Genomic DNA, 18251 nt, shown 5'->3' with positions numbered 1-18251 from the left:
AGACATCAGCCCACCAGGCTCCCCCGTCCTTGGGATTCTCCAGGCAAGAACACTGGAGTTGGTTGCCATTTCCTTCTCCAATGCATGAAAGTGAAAAGTGAAAGTGAAGTCGCTCAGTCGTGTCCGACTCTTCGAGACCCCATGGACTGCAGCCTACCAGGCTCCTCCGTCCATGGGAGTTTCCAGGCAAGAGCCCTGGAGTGGGTTGCCCTTGCCTTCTCCAGCAAAATGTGGCTAACAATGTCTAATTCATGGGGTGGTTGACAGCTTTAGAGATCACTTCCCTAAAGACTAAGGATCTAGGAATCTCTGAAGAGTTCCTTTTACTATACACTTTTATCATCCAAGAGTTCTGCAAAGTGCTTCGTATAAGCACATGACTTAGAAATATTACTTAATTGATGTAATTAGTTTCTTTCCTTCCTTTTTTTCCTTTTATCCTCTGGTTTCAACCAGGTAAAATACAGTCATAGTTCAAAATTCAAATGATACACAAGAATATACCATGAAAATTCTCCCTTCTTCCATTGGACTCAGGCATTCAGTCCCTTCCTAAAGCATCCAATTTTAACCACAGGAGACTTTCAGTCAACAGACGCCTGTAAATTAGGCTAATTCTGAGTTGTTTTAAGCAACTCAAAACAAAATGCCCTATTGCTATTCATCATTCCAGAAGGTCTCCCACTAAGGTAACTTCTTTCAGGTAGCTTGCTACTTGCTGAATTCCTTATGTGGGTTAATCAATAGGCTTGTTAATAAAGAACCACCCCCTATAGTCCTCACCCATCACCAAAGACTCAGAAACCTTTGACCTAAAAGTGATACTCAGCACAGCTTAATTCTTTTTAGATGACTGAGAAGCTCTGTCTTTCACCAGTCATTTTCAATATCTGAGTCAAAGTAATGTCCTAGAAAAGAGCAGAAGTGACAGCAAATGGAGAGTTCTGATTTTGGAAATATACTAGATTACTTTTTTTTAGCAACATATTAGGATTCAATATTATTCCATAAGAACAGGAGGCTGAATCTGAGATCACCGGGGTGAGCCAGGAGCCACCAAAATTGACCAGCTCTGAGGACTGAGGTCTAGAGAAGGTGAAAACCAACGACAAAAAGAAATAGCAAAGGACTTCCCTGGTGGTCCAGTGGCTAAGACTCTGCACTCCCAATGCAGGGGGCCCGGGTTCAACCCCTAGTCAGGACACTAGATCCCACATGCTGCAACTAAGACCCAAAGCAGCCAAATAAATAAACAAACATAAATATATAATTTTTTTAAAAAAAGAAGCATAGCAGGATATGACCAGACAGAGTTAAGGCCAATGACCTAAACAACTGAGAAGCACAAGTGGCCAGGATATGCAAAGATAAACTATTTGAATCTGTGCAGTAAGTCATGGAATTTGCATAGCAAGCTGAATCAGTAGGTAAATAAGAATTAAATTGATGCAAAGCCAGGAGTCAGAAGACAAGACAGGAATTACAAGCTGCTCAGAATAAGTCTCTTTTCTGGACACCTAGATCTCCTCCTATGTTCCAAAGATGATCTGGATACAAAGTCAGAGTTAGCCAAAACCATTCCTAGCTTCAGAAACCTCAGCACACACAAAGACTGGGAACTCAGGAGGCTACCCCACTCAGCAAAGACGTGGCAACAGAATAATGAGAACATGATCCTTCTTGCTCTTGTTATCCTGCTTGAATCTCAAATACACTCTTACAGCCATTTAGTTAGAAACCTACACGGTCTGTTTAGGTTTCCTAGTTTAATCATAACAGTCAAATGAGAATTTTGAATTTGGCTGCAGAGTCGGGCAGAATTCAACAGAAATTTTTGGAGAAAAACATTCCATGAACTTTCACCCAAATTCCCATGCTGAGACAAATGCTGAAAATGTATTACGACAGAGCCAGTGTTTATTTATCCAAAGACAGGATGACAAGCGCCTTTCTTTTTTTTTTTAGTTTTTTTGACTCTACTCATCTGCAAAACACAAAAGAAGCTGAAGGCACAGGCTAGGAATTTTTTTGTTACATTACCGTCTCTTTATTATAATCACCGAGGTCCAAAACAGTAGGTTGTATTTCTGCAGGGTTGTCACGTAACTAACTGTGCCAAGCCCCAAAGGACTCTACACTCTACACTAACTCACCATTAGGAACTAACATCCTTGATGCACTAGAGCAGTACATGATTCTTCAGGGGAACAGGGCAGACAGGAAGGAACAGCTCTCCAGAATGTCAATTTGAAGGTGAAAGTGAAAGTCGCTCAGTTGTGTCTGACTCTTTGTGACCCCAAGGATATACAGTCCATGAAATTCTCCAGGACAGAATACTGGAGTGGGTAGCCTTTCCCTTATCCAGGGGATCTTCCCAACCCAGGGACAGAACCCAGGTGGGGGCTAAATAGAACTTGAGTTGGAAACATGGGGTCAACTTGCAAAGTGAGAGCCAAGAAGTGCCCACATTTGGGTGTTCTGAGCTTGGGGACAACTTTTTTCATCTACATCTTCCCCACATCCCAGTGAAAGAACTGAAAGGGACTCAGTTATGCACTCAGTCTCGCCCAAAATATCTAGGGTTCATCCTTCAGTCCAAACAGGAGCTATGAAGATATAGGCCCAGACCAAGTTGAACCCCAGGGACACAAAATGAGGACCACGAAGTGTAGGCAATGGGACTTCTGGTGTGGAGTGTCGAGGGAAGTTCAAGTTCTCTTCCTCCTTCCAGGATCGAAAAGCCCCTGCTTTTCAGAAGTCTCCTGATTAAAGAACCCATAACTCCTAAACTGGCTTTTCCTCCAATTGCAACCCAAAGTTTCACATCTGTATTTCTGTCCTTAATATTCTTATGCCACTAAATGTACAAACGTGTATAGACCGAATTTTACCAAAGTCGAGATTCTCAACTTGTTTAATATATTCCTCAATGTCTAATCCATCACATCCATAAAGCTTTCCATCCATTCATCTTTACATTTTGAAAATCTGAACAAGAGGCCAGCATATACTTATGCTCAGTGTTTAATGGTGATATGTAAATGTAAGTACGATAAAATATAAAAACTGTATATTGCTGCCACTCAGAAAAGATACCCACACCATCAAAAGGTCAAGTTCAAACAGGCCAAGTCCAAGGGAAAGGAAGCAAAGCTTCTCCAACTTGGCCAACTTCTGCTCTAGACTTTTAGAGAAGTCTCATTCTCCCTATTGAAGCTATAAGACCCAGAAGGCTAAGACCAATCCTAGGACAACGGAAAAAAGGCACAGACTGGGTCACCGAGGCCGACTTCAAGGACACCAAGAAGAACCCCTGGAGCCTCAGAACAGTCCAGAACAGCTGCTCGCCAAACCAGATGGCCCAGAACAGAAGTTAGATCTATGGATAAAGAGTATGTCCTTACATGGATGGGCCTCCCGAGTAGCTCAGATGGGAAAGAATCTGGCTGCAATGCAGGAGACCCAGGTTTGATCCCTGGGTCAGGATATCCCCTGGAGAAGGGAATGGCAACCCACAACCCACTCCAGTCACCAGAGTTTCTTTAGTAGTATAGGATTCACGTGCACATTTAATTTGAAAGAAGAGAATTTTGAAGATATGCATTTGGAGGGGGGATACAAACTTCAATCTATAGCATGAATATGTTGAAACCTAAAAATATCAGAATTACAGTATTTGAAGGTGGGGGTCTTTGGGTGATGATCGGGTCACGAGAGTGGAGCCCTTATGAGTGGGATTAATGTCCTTAAAAAGAGCTCCCCGCCCCCTTGCCTCTTCCACCATGTGAGGACAGGGCAAGAAGACAGACTCTTTGAACCAGGAGGCCAGCCCTCACCAGACACGGCACCTTGGTCTTGGACTGCTTAGCCTCCAGGACTGTCACAGGAAATTTCTGCTGTTTATAACCCACCAGTCTACGGTACTTGGTTCGAGCAGCCTGAACTGACAAAGACAATGCATTTGTGATGATGTATATATATTCCGACATTTCTAACTAGGTTGCATATGCCATCTCATGTGACATGACATACATTTAAGATGGCACCTAGTTGCTGTTTTATTAAAACCATATTTCAGTCCAAGCTTAAACTAGCACTTGCCATCATTCCAGCCTGTCTCTCCCCAACTCTCTTTCATGTTCAGCATGAATCAAATGGCATAAGCATCCCAAATACATTCCAATTAACACCCCATGTCTCATCCCTCCATATTTTTCCACACCCACTCCAAGCCTAGAATGTTCTTCCCTTTGACTCCATGTTAAAACGTTAGGCATCTTTTAAATTCCAACTTGGGAAAGTCTTCCCTGATCCCAAAAGACACTCCTTGCCCTGATTTAATCCTATACCTTGTATATAGCATTATTACCAGTGTTTTTGTTTTGTTCTGTTTTGTTTAATGACTGTCGCCCCTATTGTGAATGGCAAAGGGTACAAAGTTAAAATATAGTCCTATCTTATATTTGGGTGACTTTGAACAAATTGAGACATCTGAGTCTCAATTTCTTCTTTTGTAAGATAAACGTAGATATTATTATCCCATCTCTCACACTATCACGAGACTTAACTAAGATAACATATGAAAGAGCACTTTTTAAAAAAGACTTATTTATTTAGCTGCATTGATTCTTAGTTGTGACATGCAGAATCTAGTTCTTTGACTAGGGATCAAACCCAGGCTGCTCGCCTTGGGAGTGGGGAGTTTTAGTCACTGGACCACCAGGGAAGTTCCAGTGAGAGCATTTTATTCATTATAAAGTACTGACAAATTTTATTTAGAGTAAAGAAGACTTTTTGAAAATAGGTAATGGACCACACAAATTAGAAAAAAGGATACGACCTCTCACCATTTATAAAAACAGCTCTAGATAAAACTACCAATGAGCACTGACCTCCCAAAACCCTAACCTGGAAGGTCTATTCTCAACTCTCATCTTGCTCAATCCATTAGCCACATGACCCAGACAACCTTGCCTTCTTCCTGGATACACTCTCCTCACTGGGCTTCTACCACTTCTAAATCTAGCCCCAAGACTTTCCTTTCTATACTCACTCCCTTGGTGATCACATCCACTCTTATGGCTTTAAACAGCATTTAATTTCTTCCAACTCACTAATTTGGATCTGTAGATTTCTTCCCCCAAAATCAAACCTGTGTATTAAACTGCCTAGATGCTTTAAAAGTACCTTAATGTGTCCATGGAGAAGGAAATGGCAACCCACTCCAGTATTCTTGCCTGGAAAAGTCCATGGACAGAGGAGTCTGGCGGGCTGAAGTCCATGGGATTACATGACAGCATGTGTGCACGAGGGTGGAGGGAAATGGGTTGGTAGCAATAAAGTGGTAGAACTAAAAAAAAAAAAAAAAAAGTACCTTAATGTGTCCAAACTGAGCTCTTGGTCTCCCCCATCCCAAGGACACACTTCATCTCAGTTCATGGACACTGGGTCCATTCAGGTGCTTGGGTCAAAAAAATTTCAGATTTGATGCCTCTTTTTCTCTCATACTTTCTAACCGATCCACCAAAAAATTCTCCAACCAAAGTATCTTCAGAATCTGGTCCCTTCTCACTAGCTCCGTGCTGCTTTTATCCTCGTCCAAGTTGCCATCATCTCTCACTTGACAACTGAAATTGCTTCTTAAATGGTCTCTCTGTTTCTGCCCTGTCCATCTTTGATCTTGTTGAATAAACCCATCAGAGTCATTGTGTGACAACATTAGTTGTATCAGGTCAATCACTGGTTAAACCCCTTCAGTGGTACCCTGTCTCCCTCAGGGAGACACAAAGGGATTTAAGGATCCATGTGACCTGCTCACCATACTCCTGTTTCCTCTCTGACCTCACCTCCCACCACCTTCCCCTTTGCTGAGTCTACTCCAGCCACTATTCCCACCTCGCTTTCCATGGATAACCAGACACAGGCCCTGCCTCTGCCTGGGTGCTCTTCTGCCTGATATCACACGGCTCATTCTTTCACTTCCTTTATACCATTCCTCAAATGTCACCGTCTCCATGAGGTCATTCCTGGCCATCCTTTCCTCCTACTCCCCACTGCTCTTTCCTGATTTTTTTTTTTTCTCAATAGTAGTTGGCGTCTTTTAACGTATACTCTACTGTCAGTAGTAAAAGCTCCAAAAGTACCAGAATTTTTATTTCTTTTGTATCTTTAGTGCATAGAGCAATGCCTGACACATAGATGCCATATTACTTATAAGAACGAATGAGGAAGGAATGAATGCACAAAATAGGCTTCACAAGTCCGTGATACATGTATTTCTAACCACCCGTATCTTCAACAATAAAGGGCAGAAAAACCATCAAAGTTCTTGGAAATGACTGACAAAAGTCAGAAAATTTGCTTTTCATTTACTTATCAGATGCCTAGTATGTGTTGCATTTATAATTTTGGAAAGCAGAGCTGAACATTAAGATTTCCCGCCTATATGAGTTTCTTACGAGTACCTTGGCCAATTCTTCTGGTCTCAATAATTCAAACTAATCCATGTCAACAAACAGTTTTAAAAAACCAAAACTATAAGATTGGATACTTAAGGTAATTAAGTATATTTGGTTCTAGCCTAAGAATTATATCACATAGAAAAACTTTAAGGAATGCATGACTTTTAAATGCTGTAATTACAATTATATTAGTAGTTGCTATACTAATGAATATAATTTGCTGGTTAAAACAGATGTTGCCCACAAACAGAAAGTTGTGGATACATCTAGAAAAAAAACTTTTCCCATTTTAATATTGATTTATTCCATATTTTTCTTTTTAGTTATCATTTTAAGGCAACTATCTGCTGGTAAATTACAAAGGAGAAGGAGCAGTACTTTAACATTCTCACCAAAAACTTCCTAAGGGTAAATGAATATAATCTTCCTCAAACTAAATAATCACTCAGGAATGGCGATGTATTTTGCTAAATTACAGATCTAGAAAATTAAAATCCAAGACTTTAAACTTCATTTCACAATGATACGCTATTCTTCGAAGTGTTGTTTATACTAACTGTGAGTTTTCAATTTAAATAAAAACCATTCTATCAAAAACTAATATCAGAAAATGCACTGTGGTTCTTGATTTCCTCATCAAGAAATCACTGAACCATCACTTTATATCATAACTAAAAAGTAAACAAACAAAATTTTTTAAACTATAAGTTTACCCCTCACTGACAATACTGAAAATAGAGAATTTGTGTAAATCAATTCTAGACACTTGTTCTTATCTCAATTTACAGAAATTTCTGTAAGGAACAGGAAAGGCTACATAGTCCAAGAGGAAGTCATGACCTTCAGCAACATGCTTATACATAACAAGATTTAATAAGTGTTTGTTGAAGTGAATTAATCCACGCTTACCTGAATAAAAGGCTCGAATAGAATATAATTTTAGAGAAAAAAAAAAACTCATCTTAACATGTGAAAACTTCCATCCAAATTGACTTTGCATACTTCCGTGAATACTTATGGTTAATGTGGCTTAAAACTTGCAAGGCAGTCAACAAAGAAAGTTTAAAGTATCAAAACATCACCAATTCATTATGAAAGGCAACAGTAGTAGGTTTTTTTTATATAGCTAAACATATTTACAGATACTTACCCCTTTGCTAAGTTTTTTTCTTCCACATACGGTTTTTAAAAATACATTCCCCACAACAGTAACTTCATGGGATAAGTGCTATGATTCCCCATTTACAAATGAGAAAACTGAGACCCCAGGAAAGCTAATAAACTGGCCCAGGCTATCAAGATGAGGATTAAAACTCAAGTCTGTTTCATTGCAAAGTCTGTTTCTAAACCTCTGAGCCCAACACTGGGTAGCCATTAGAACAGATTCAAACATATTCACTTTATACATTTGTAGGTAAAATACTTGCTGGGAAATAATACTGCCGTTTAGAGCCCCTCAGAACATTCCAGCAGATAAACTTTTGCTGAAAACGTTTCAGGAAATCTGACATCTTCATACAATGCACTTTGCCGAAAGTATACTTCACAGAAATCGTAAAGCCTATTTCTTGATCCAATATTCCCTGAGCTAAACAGTTATAGGAAAATAATTGTTAGTAATACACACAAGTTTTCCACATCAGTAACTCTATGATGTTCAACTCTATCAGTTGAGCAATTTAAAAATGAACTTCCCAAGTGAGGATGCTCCTTAATTATAGAAGGAATCAACAAATCATAAAACCTTAGAGCTAAAAGAGTTCTTCCAAGTTTATTTAAACTAATCCTTCATTGTATAGATGATAAACCAAAGTCCAGGCAGGTGAAGTAGTTTAAGTTTCTACAACTAAATAAGCTAATCATAAGATGTTTTACTTACAGCAGGATAAAAATATTTCCAATTCCCAATTATCTTTTTGACCAGATCTTATCATTTCTCAGTTACAGTAATATATCAATGATATTCTCCAATTGTAGCACTTAAAACTACCTTGAACTTGAACCATTTTGAGGATCAAATCCTAAATTTAAATAATTTCAAAGCAACCTAGCCTAAACAAAGAAAACTCTCACTTTTCATGACACATAACTGCTGAACAAGGGAAGTAAATACTGTATCAAAATACTTTTTTATAGTACCAACAGTATTCATGTGAACTTTGAATGGCTTTCTCACAGAGATGATGAAGAATGAATTATAAGATGTAAAAGAAGGAATATAAGACTCTTTAACAACCACTATAAAAACTTAATGTGTATCATAAAGATTAAACAAATGTTCAGCCTCTGTTGGTTACTACATAGTAAAGTTTTTATTCTGATAGAACTTACTATACTTTATATAGACCCCCACCTAGTAGGAATTCATTTCCTTCTGGCCACTTTTGGATTTTATTTATCAAAATGAAATATCAGGAGTGTCCAAAATGAATGCAAACTACAGAAGTCCTGCTACTATAGAAATGTTCGCTGTGATATATAAAAGCAAAATCAATCACAGACAGAATAGAATACCTGCCTATCAGACCCATCATTGTTACATAACTTTCCTTTGTAACTATATAACCATATTCATGATATGTGATAATGTTGAAGACAGTCAAATTAATAAAGTTTCCTTAGAAGTACCAAATCATCATCCCAATGAAAGGGAACCTACAAAAACCAGTACAAAACAAGGAACTCTAAAGTCATAAATCACTTTGAACAGGCAACAGCTCAAAATAACTAGAAAATTCTCTAAAGGCATAAGCATCAGCTCCCAAACAAAGTGCCTGTAGAGTATTTAAAAAGCAACGTACCTTCTTTAAGATGGACAATTCCCAGTGATCAAACAGTAGTAATCCACATAGGGAAGGCATCATCAAAAATCCCAACAACTTTGAAGCAACTCCAAAGAAAAAAGTTTGGCAACTTTTCATTCAGGAATGACGATGTGGTAATGGTACTTCCACAATGTTCACTGATAGAAAGATCCAGTAAGAAGGATGCAGAGAAGGAGGTGGGAGCACTTCTGATGTTTTCTAGATGCTGACCACAGTAATCACACCTGTACAATTTAAATTCATTAGTGTCAGCTTCCGAGTCATTCTGCACACTCAGCTTCTTTTTTAAAAAAAGTAACTTTAGCATTAATAGATTTCTTTCTTTGACATGAAAATTCAAAACCCGCATAGTTCTGGCAGCTGAATTATTTCTCGCTGCAGGTTTTAATAATGGATACCCTATACAAAATCATAACTTTAAGAAGTTCAAATAGACAGTCTTTGGCTGTTTCCTCCAGTTATTGATGCCAGCGAAGTTTGATGGTTCATCTGTCCTGTCAAACCGTAAAAGGCGGGAGAGAAAGGCAAAGGGTGTGCGGTGGGGATAGGAGAGGAGAGCGGTGATAAATCACCTTGGTATTTGGAACCATCTCACAAAACAAACCTGAAGATAATGACCTAAATTTGCATTTTCCAGTTCAGGAGCCCTGTTCCACACATTCCTAGTATTCAAACATGGCTAGAACATGCTACCTTTGTACACTTTCAAAAAACTCTCAACTTCTGTCCCTAAATGTCTTTTTATGAACTAAGGGACGGGGCAGATAAACAACTTTCGTGGTCAAGTGCGAAAGGGCTGAAAGAAATGTCCTAGAAAGTGGAGAAGTGTACCAGCGGTGCAGAGTTCGCCTCATCTGAGCCAGAACCAACCTAGAAACACTGGGAAGTGACGCTACTTAAGAAACAAAGTTAGGGAGTCTCCTTGTGCCCGTAAACACTGAGGGAATCTCGCTGCGTCTCCACCCCGCAGAAGCTCCAACAGCCATCCCTCTTTTGGGCGGGCGTGGCAGACAGAAACAAAAGGTTAAAGCACAAAAGGCGGGGCGGGCCGCTGGGTCTGGGGAGCTTCTGGCGCTCGAGGTCCCCTTCCTACTCAAACGCGTTAAATTGGGGCGGGGGTGGGGGCCGCGTGAAGTGAGAGAGGTGATGCTGGATGGCCACGACCGCATAGGTTATCCTGGGTGGGTCGTGAAACTGAAAGGGGCGGACGGGATGGCGGACTCCTAACTAGTGGTCCAGGCCCATCCCTGCATCCCTGCATCTCTGACAAGGCGAGAACCTGTGGCTTCTTCCTCCTCCCTACCTCGGCCCCAAAGAAAACTTTCGCAACTCTTACCAGCTCGCTCTAAACCCCTGGACCACAAACACAAGGGTCCCATCCCCTACCAGTCACACCTCTTCTGCGTTCTATTGTTGTAGCTTGGGGTATGGTGCGTAGGAATCGGCACAGCGCTCCGCAGACGGTTAAGTTATAAAAACGCTGAGGGACGGGCCCCCAGCTTCTCGATCTCCTGTCTTCGAAGGACCAAAGTCAGGGCTGGGGTCGGGGTGAGACCCGGCACAACCCCAACCATCGAGGCATGCTTCCCTCGGGTCTGCGCGCAGCTGGGAGATAGGCAAGGCAATGCCCCCCTAGAGACACCCTTCCCCCAACCCCCCAGCTCCTCATATAAAGAGGCACTTGAGAGAAATGCCCGCCTGGCTCTTGCCTATGAAAAATAAACAAATAAAACAATCTGTGCAAGTTCCTTAAGGAACAAAAGAGAAGGGACCCGAGGGTGAGGGGAAAGGAGATACAACTTGGCCAAACTTCGCCACCGGATTGCTCCTCCGTCCTCCTAAGGGCGGGGAAGCCGGGCGCATCGCGGGGGAGAGGGGTAAACAAAACCACAGTCCCCACTCACCTTCTTCCCCACTTGGTCGCACTTTGAAGAGACTTCCCTTGTCGCGGTCCTCGAGGCGCTCGGACACTTTTGTATGGCCTGACAGCGGAGAAAGTCGCGGCGGCAAAGTTGCGAGAGGGAGATACCCGCGCGTCCGGGGGAGAGGGGCGGAGAGAGAGTTCATCAGAGTTCCCCCTTTTGTTCCAAGTCCCGGAGCAGACAAAGAGGCGGCGAGCGGCGGCAGGTTTCTCCTCTCACCCCTTCTTCCTCTCTCCCTCCCCTCCCCTCCCCGCCCCCTCCCTCTCCCCGCATCTCCCGCCCGGCTCGGAAACCTAGGAGGCGAGCCGGGGCGGCTCCGGCCCCAGCTCGTGGCAACTCTGCCCCGACCCTCTCCGCCCTCGACCTCGCTCGAAACTTTCCCCGGGAGACGCCAGTCTGGGCCCCTCCACACCCACCTCCCTTTTACAGCCTGCCGGTCTAACGCGCTCAAGTCTACTGGGAGGGAGTAGAGAGAGAGAGAGGAATCTCCAAAATCATTGTTTCCGGGAGATGCACCTCTTTGTTTGCACTTTCCCTGCCAATCAGTGTGAGCAATCCACTTTGGCACCGAGTTTCTGTCAGTTTCCCCTCATCCCAGGAGACCAGAAGAGACGGGTAAAGGGGTCCACCCCAAAAGATCGAGGCGCGTAGACAACTAGAGGTGGGGGGGCCCCTAGGTTCTCCATCCTGGCTCCTCCACTGGAATCACCCCCTCCACCCGGCACACCAAAAGAACTCAAAGGGGCGTCAAGAAGTGTTAGAAAAGTCTGCCCCCCGCCCCTCGCCCACCACCACCACCCATTCTGTCCCTTGGGAACTGCCTCTAATCCAGAGGACGAAGCCCAGCTGGGGGGCCCACCGGGACCTCCACCCCTCGGGACTACCTGTTGCTGCAGGCGCTGCGCGACTTGGTCCAGGGCGCCGAGGGCAGATTCCCACCTCGAGCATCGCGCCCACCCCTCAGGCCCCAAACTTCTCCGAACCACAGACCGCGACGGCAAGGCTTTCCGGGTGACCGCGCTCCCTCTGACCTTAGAGCCAAGCGCTCCTCACCGGTTCTCTCCTCTGCACCACTGCCTTGTCCTCGCTCCAAAAATCGGACTCAGGGTCCCTGGCCGCCTCCCCGACCTCTACCCCCTGGCAACTCCAAGCATCCCGTCTTTCCGCCTCCTCCCCCACTGCCTTGCCCAGGCAAATCGGGTGTCCCGGACCAAGAACAGCTCCAGACCCTCCTCCAGATCCTTTATCAATGTTTCCCCGACTGTCTGAACTGGGGACCCTCATCCTCACGTCCCCTATCCTTAGACGCTCATCCCAACTGCGGGCCACAGTACTGGCTCTCGGAGTGACTCAGAGTAGCGCTCATTTTCCTTCAGGATCTTACTAGAATTGAAGGGAAGGGAAGCCTGGGGTGGGGGGAACGGGAGAGAATGGGGGCCCGCAATGGAAAGCAGTTTCTAGGGCAAAGAAAAAAAAAAATTCCAAAGCAAACATCCACCTTTCAGGAGGTACTCGGCCCATCGCGCACCTTCGCCCCCATCCCATCTCCTTCCCCATCCCAGACTTGAGGGTCTTTGGGTTGGTGCAGTTTGTGGGGGGTAAAGGGATGAGGCAGAAGGAGGCCTGGAAACTTGGGACCAAGGTCGGGAGCTGGGTGGGGGCTGGGGGATGGCTGAAGGAGGAGATGGGGGAGGGAGCGAAGAGCCCCCGCCGAGCCCGGAATGTCGCGGCGGACAGTCCCGGTCCTCCCCGGGCGACTCCTCGCCAGGTCTCTCCCCCGGAGCGGAACAAAGACGCCGCGAGGAGCGCGTCTGTCCTCGCCTCCCCGCGCCCGCACCCCGCCCTCCGCCTCGCTCGCTGGAGCCCACGCCGCCCTCGGAAACTTTGCAACCAACTTCCCCCCAGAGTTCGCGCGCGCGGCGCAGGGAACAGAAGAAGAAATGGGGACAATCGCACGCGGGGACCAGAGATGCCCCTTGTCCTCGTCCCCTCCCGGACGCGGAGGACCACTCCAGGCGCCGCCGGTCCCGGCCCGCGCGCGGGGCGACCCGCGGTGCCAGGGCCAGAGGCACGCAGGTTTCCGCCGCTCCCTTAAGGGAGCTTCTTTAGTTTGGGCGCCTGCAGGGCTGAGTCGTGAGGTCGAGGGAAGAGGTGACAAATAGAGATGCGGCCGCAGGGCTGCGGCTCGGACCTGCGGCGGGAGGCCAGGGGGCGGGAGCGAGCGCCAGTGTGGCCGCGCCCGTCGGGCCGCGTGCCGGCGCGCCCCGTCCCGCCCGCCGAGCTCGGCCCGCGGCAGTGAGGCCGCACATTCACGGCCCCGGGGCCCGCCGGCCCGCCTTCTTGCACGTCGCCCGCTCACCTGCCCGGAGCCCGGACACCTGCGCTGCCTTCTCCCGGAGCCTCGGGTCTCCTGGGCGGCCGCTCGCCTACTGGAAACTCAGAAGCTTCAGCTGAGGTTAGGGATCTTCAACGCACCACGACCAACCACAGGAGAAAACAGCCCCCACCCACTCCTGTCTGGCACATTTTCCTCTTTGTCTAATTATGATGACTTCCAGAATTCTCTTTTTAGGAGAAGTCTACCCACCACCCGCCCGCCCCGCGCGACAAACCCTTACTTTCCGCTATCTTCAGGGATCGGCTTGGGAAAGAACGAAAAAGTCAGTACTTCGAGACAATTCAGTTCTGCTGCCTCACAAAAGTACTCGTTGTGGGGTAACTCGAAGAGTTGCTGACTTCTAAATCATGACTGTCATAGCAGATTAATGGAATCTATTGAAACACTACCAAACCATTTTAAAAAAAAATGTACTGTTTGTTTCTCTGTTTTCTCAAGGAATGAAGGGAAGGGCCATTTGCCAGGTGAGCAGTCAATGTGGCTTCAAGAAGGCTTTCTCCCAGCTTTCTGGAACACTCCCACCTGGGCTGTTTGAGGTCTGTCTCTTTCCCAGCCTGCTGCAAGACTAAGTGATTTCCTCCCAAGCATCTTGGTCCTTTACTAGTCAGAGCTCCACCACCTCCAATCATGAGCTGCTCCCAGTATGACACTAGTCACTGCTACTTTTGAAAAGGATGCCATTTTTTCTCAGAGGGCACCATATTACTACTATTGTTAAAGTAACTAAAATCCAGGCTCAAAAGTGGATGCGTCCATGCATACATGATCAGTCACTTCAGTGGTGTCCAACTCTTTGCGACCTTATGGACTGTAGCCTGCCAGGCTCCTCTGTCCATGGGATGCTCCAGGCAAGAATAGTGGAGTGGGTTGCCATGCCCTCCTCCAGGGGGTCTTCCTGATCCAGGGATCAAACCCATGTCACCTGCATTGCAGGCGGATCCTTTACCACTGAGCCACCACCAAACCCCTAGGCTCAAAGGTGGATATACAAATGGGCTTAGAAACCCAAGTATCTTCTCTGAACTGACAATGTGGGTGCTCCGCTTGGGACTCCACGCCTGTCATTCCTACAGTAGGTTATCCACGGCTTCTAGCCTGTGTCTCTGTATTCTGCCTCCCTGTTCAAGGGATTTCTTGAACAGAAAACTCCACTTGGCCAGTGCAGGGGTACAGGCTAGAAGCGCCAGGCAGATGATGCCCTTCAGAGAAGCCCTCAACAACAGCAGCAGATGAAAGTCAGTTTAAAACTACCCCAGCTTCCCCACCTGGAAGTAGGACTAGACTTACTAAGTTGTGTTCTACACTGTCTCCCCCCAGGTCCCCATCTTTGGGCCTCAGTTAACCACAGCATTAACTCCCTTTCTAAGGAGCCCTATGTTGGCTACCTTCCTTACCTTTCTCCTGGCGCCTCTAGTGCTTTCTGCCATTGCATCCCAAACAGGCCACAGTACTTGCCCTTGAATCCTGGTCTCAAGGTCAGCTTCTGCAGGAGCTCAACCTAAGACACTTCTCAGACACGTGCTTTTTAAGGGGAGGAGTCCACTGTCTTCAGAGAATGAAGCTACAAAATGACACTTTTCCCTGGCAAAGAGGCCATCTGTGCAATGAAAAATATTTATTCTAGTTTATTTTCTAGGTAATAGTCTACAATTATATATTTTACTAAATAAAGTATAGGATCATATCTCTTGTGTAAAATTCTTGTACATATTCATAAGAAAAGTTCCTTGAGTCTAATGCCAGCAGACAGCAAAGCAACAGGAAATTCTATCAGAATCACCTTTTTTAAAAATGAGTTAGAAGTAACATATAGGGCTTTTATTGAGTCTCTGGATGAGAGTTAAGGAGGATGGCAAACACATTTCATACTCTAGCTTAGTGTGACTTAGTAGTATTCCCCAGGAGATCCTATGGTGTTTTTCACCAAAATTTTCACAACATTAATTGGCCAACTATTCCAACAGTTTTTATGACATTATATATTAAATCTTATTCTCCTCTTCACCATCCTTATGAATAAGTCCTTAAGTATCCACATAAGTATAAGCCCCAGTGCCATCCTCCACCCCTAGAACATTCTTTCTTAGGTGGCTTTCACCACTGTTTTCCTTAAGTTCCCCTGTGCTAGTCACCAAAGATTGTTGTTCTCCCTCTGGGCACATGTGAGGAACACAATTTGCTATTCCCCTTGAATCAGATGTGGCCATGAGATTTGTTCTGGCCAATGAAATACAGACAGAAATATGTCATTTCCAGGTGGAAGCTTTAAGAGCAAGTGTATGATTTCATGTGCCCCCTTTCCATCTGCTACCATGCTGAATAAAGCAGCTAATTTAACCTGACGACCAAAGTGAGCCCTGTACCCCTACCGGCCAACCTCAGTGGTCATTTTGCATTAGCAAAAAATAATCTTTTCTTGTCATAAAGTGTTAGTCACTTAGTCATGTCCGACTCTTCATGACCCCATGGACTGTGTCCCACCAGGCTCCTTAGCCCACGGAATTCTCCAGGCAAGAATACTGGAGTTGGTAGCCATTCTCTTCTTCAAGGGATCTTCCCAACCCAGGGATTGAACCTGAGTATCCTGCATTGAAGGCAGATTCGTTACCGTCGGAGCCACTAGGGAAGTCCAAGCTACTGAGATTTCAGGATTATTTGTAATCAAGATAAAACCTGGCTGATTCTTACTTGTTCAGAGTCTCTCAGTCATTTATCTTTGCAAAGTTATACTTCTGGTTTCTTTGTGGGTTTGAGATCTTGGAAAATGTATGCAGTAGATCCTCTGAACTCCCCTTAATACTTTCCAGCTGGACTTCAAGTTTAATGATGCTGTACTGGGTAAATTGTTTTCTTTTTGAAAGATTAGCTTATCTTCTTGCTGGGAAAAAAAAAAAAAAAGCTAGCAACAAATAGAGAAAAGGGATAGGATTTTGTGGAGTCTGATATACTTCATTTTTGCATCCGCTCCAGAAAGAGTGGACTCTCCCCAATCTTTGTCATTACCTTACCAACTTTCAGAACTTAACCAACACCATAAACTCAACGAGTCTTTACCAGACTACATTTTAAACTAAAATTCTTTCAACAAGTCGCTTAATCTTTGATGAAGTTTTATTGGTTTTATTTACCTAATAAAACTGAGAAGTCATCACCTACTTCATGGGATTGTTATGAGAATTAAGTGAGATAGTAAGTCCCTTAATTGAGGGCCTACATGTTATAATGGCCATTATTCAGTTTCAAATACTTCAATGGCTTGTCTCTGAATTTCCCTGGTCAGAACCATTCATAAGAAGGCTTGCCTGTCCTCAAAAGTCTTTCATTTTCTTCATATCCAAGTAATAATCAGTATATCATAAAAAAATGTTAAGAATAACAAACAGCCCATCTTTGTCCTTTCCCAGAAGATACCTGGAAAACTGAAACCCTGTTTTATTTCTAAACTCTAAGGATTGTTGGTTTTACTTGTACTCTTTGTCGTTGCTACTGATATTGTTTCTATACTAATTATATCCATTTCCTCGGGTAAAATCCCAAGCTCCAAGGCCTCTACATAAAGCTTCCTCACCCCCTTAATCTGTATTCCCACCACTTTGACTCATACCACAGCCTGATAATACTGTTGCTTGCAGCAGCACCGTCTCAGGCTCATGTGCTTTTACTCATGCTATCCTCTCTAAAGACATTTATCCAGCTTCTTCCTGTTTCTAATCCTTACTCACCTTTCCGAGTCTTCTACACCAGCATGTCCTATAAGTCCTTCCAGAAACCCCAAGTTGGACTAATTGTCCCTTCTTCATTTATCCCATCGAATAGCTCTATCCTTTTAGGAAGCAATGGAGTTTTTTATTAAGATTGTGAGTTTTAAGGACTTCCCTGGCAGTCCAGTGGTTAAGACCTTGCCCTCCAATGCAGCGGGTATAGGTTCCATCCCTGGTTGTAGAGCTAAGAGTCCACATGCCTCAGGGCAAAAAACCAAAACATGAAACAGAAGCAATACTGTAACAGATTTCAATAAAGACTAAAAGTGGCCCACATTAAAAAAAAAAAATCTAAAAAAAAAAGTATGTGAATTTCAGAATCATCAATCGGGTGTGTATCACCTGGCGTTGCCACTCACTAGCTGTGTGACTGTGATCAAGTAACTTCACATTTTTGACCTCAGTTACCGTGTATAAGGGCTTCCCAGGTGGCTCAACTGTAAAGAACCCACCTGCCAATGTAGGACACACCTGAGATGCGGGTTCAATCCCTGGTGGGAAGATCCCCTGGAGAAGGCAATGGCAACCCACTCCAGTATTCTTGCCTGGAAAAATCCCACGCACAGAGGAGCCTGGTGGGCTACAGTCCTTGGGGTCACAGAGGGTTGGACATGATTGAGCACCTACGCAGGTGCACCATATGTAAAATAACATAACATGACCTGCATCATGGGATTGCATGGACAAAATATCATCAAGAATGTAAAGTGCTAAGCGTATAAACCTGACAGAAATCAAAACAGCTGTCACTTATTGAGGGCTTATTGTCTCTAGTAGATTTAAATAAAGTTAAAGTAGTAAAATAGCAGATGGTGAATTCCATTTTTATTCTCAGCTTTTCTTCTCAGATATAAAGGTCTGGAACTTCAGTAAATTATATCTTC

General features: G+C 44.4%; 1 protein-coding gene across 18 annotated transcripts in view; it reads right to left on the bottom strand.

Annotated features, from left to right (window-relative positions):
• LOC122429059 overlaps nt 1–13710 on the bottom strand; it is a 775926-nt gene extending 762216 nt beyond the window's left edge. For 4 of the 18 annotated variants that reach the window (XR_006265906.1, XM_043449193.1, XM_043449190.1 and 1 more), the window contains exons 1-2: nt 11191–11618; nt 9263–9510 (exon numbers count right to left, since the gene is read on the bottom strand). The gene's annotated coding sequence lies outside the window, so the exon portion shown is untranslated. The other 14 variants (XM_043449184.1, XM_043449187.1, XM_043449185.1 and 11 more) reach the window with 14 other exon arrangements.
• Nucleotides 13711–18251: the final 4541 nt, after the last annotated feature.

Source organism: Cervus canadensis, chromosome 28 (assembly GCF_019320065.1).
Source record: "Cervus canadensis isolate Bull #8, Minnesota chromosome 28, ASM1932006v1, whole genome shotgun sequence".
Lineage (NCBI taxonomy): Eukaryota > Metazoa > Chordata > Mammalia > Artiodactyla > Cervidae > Cervus > Cervus canadensis.
The sequence above is the reverse complement of the archived record's forward strand: the minus strand, read 5'-3'. Positions and strand labels throughout refer to the sequence as shown.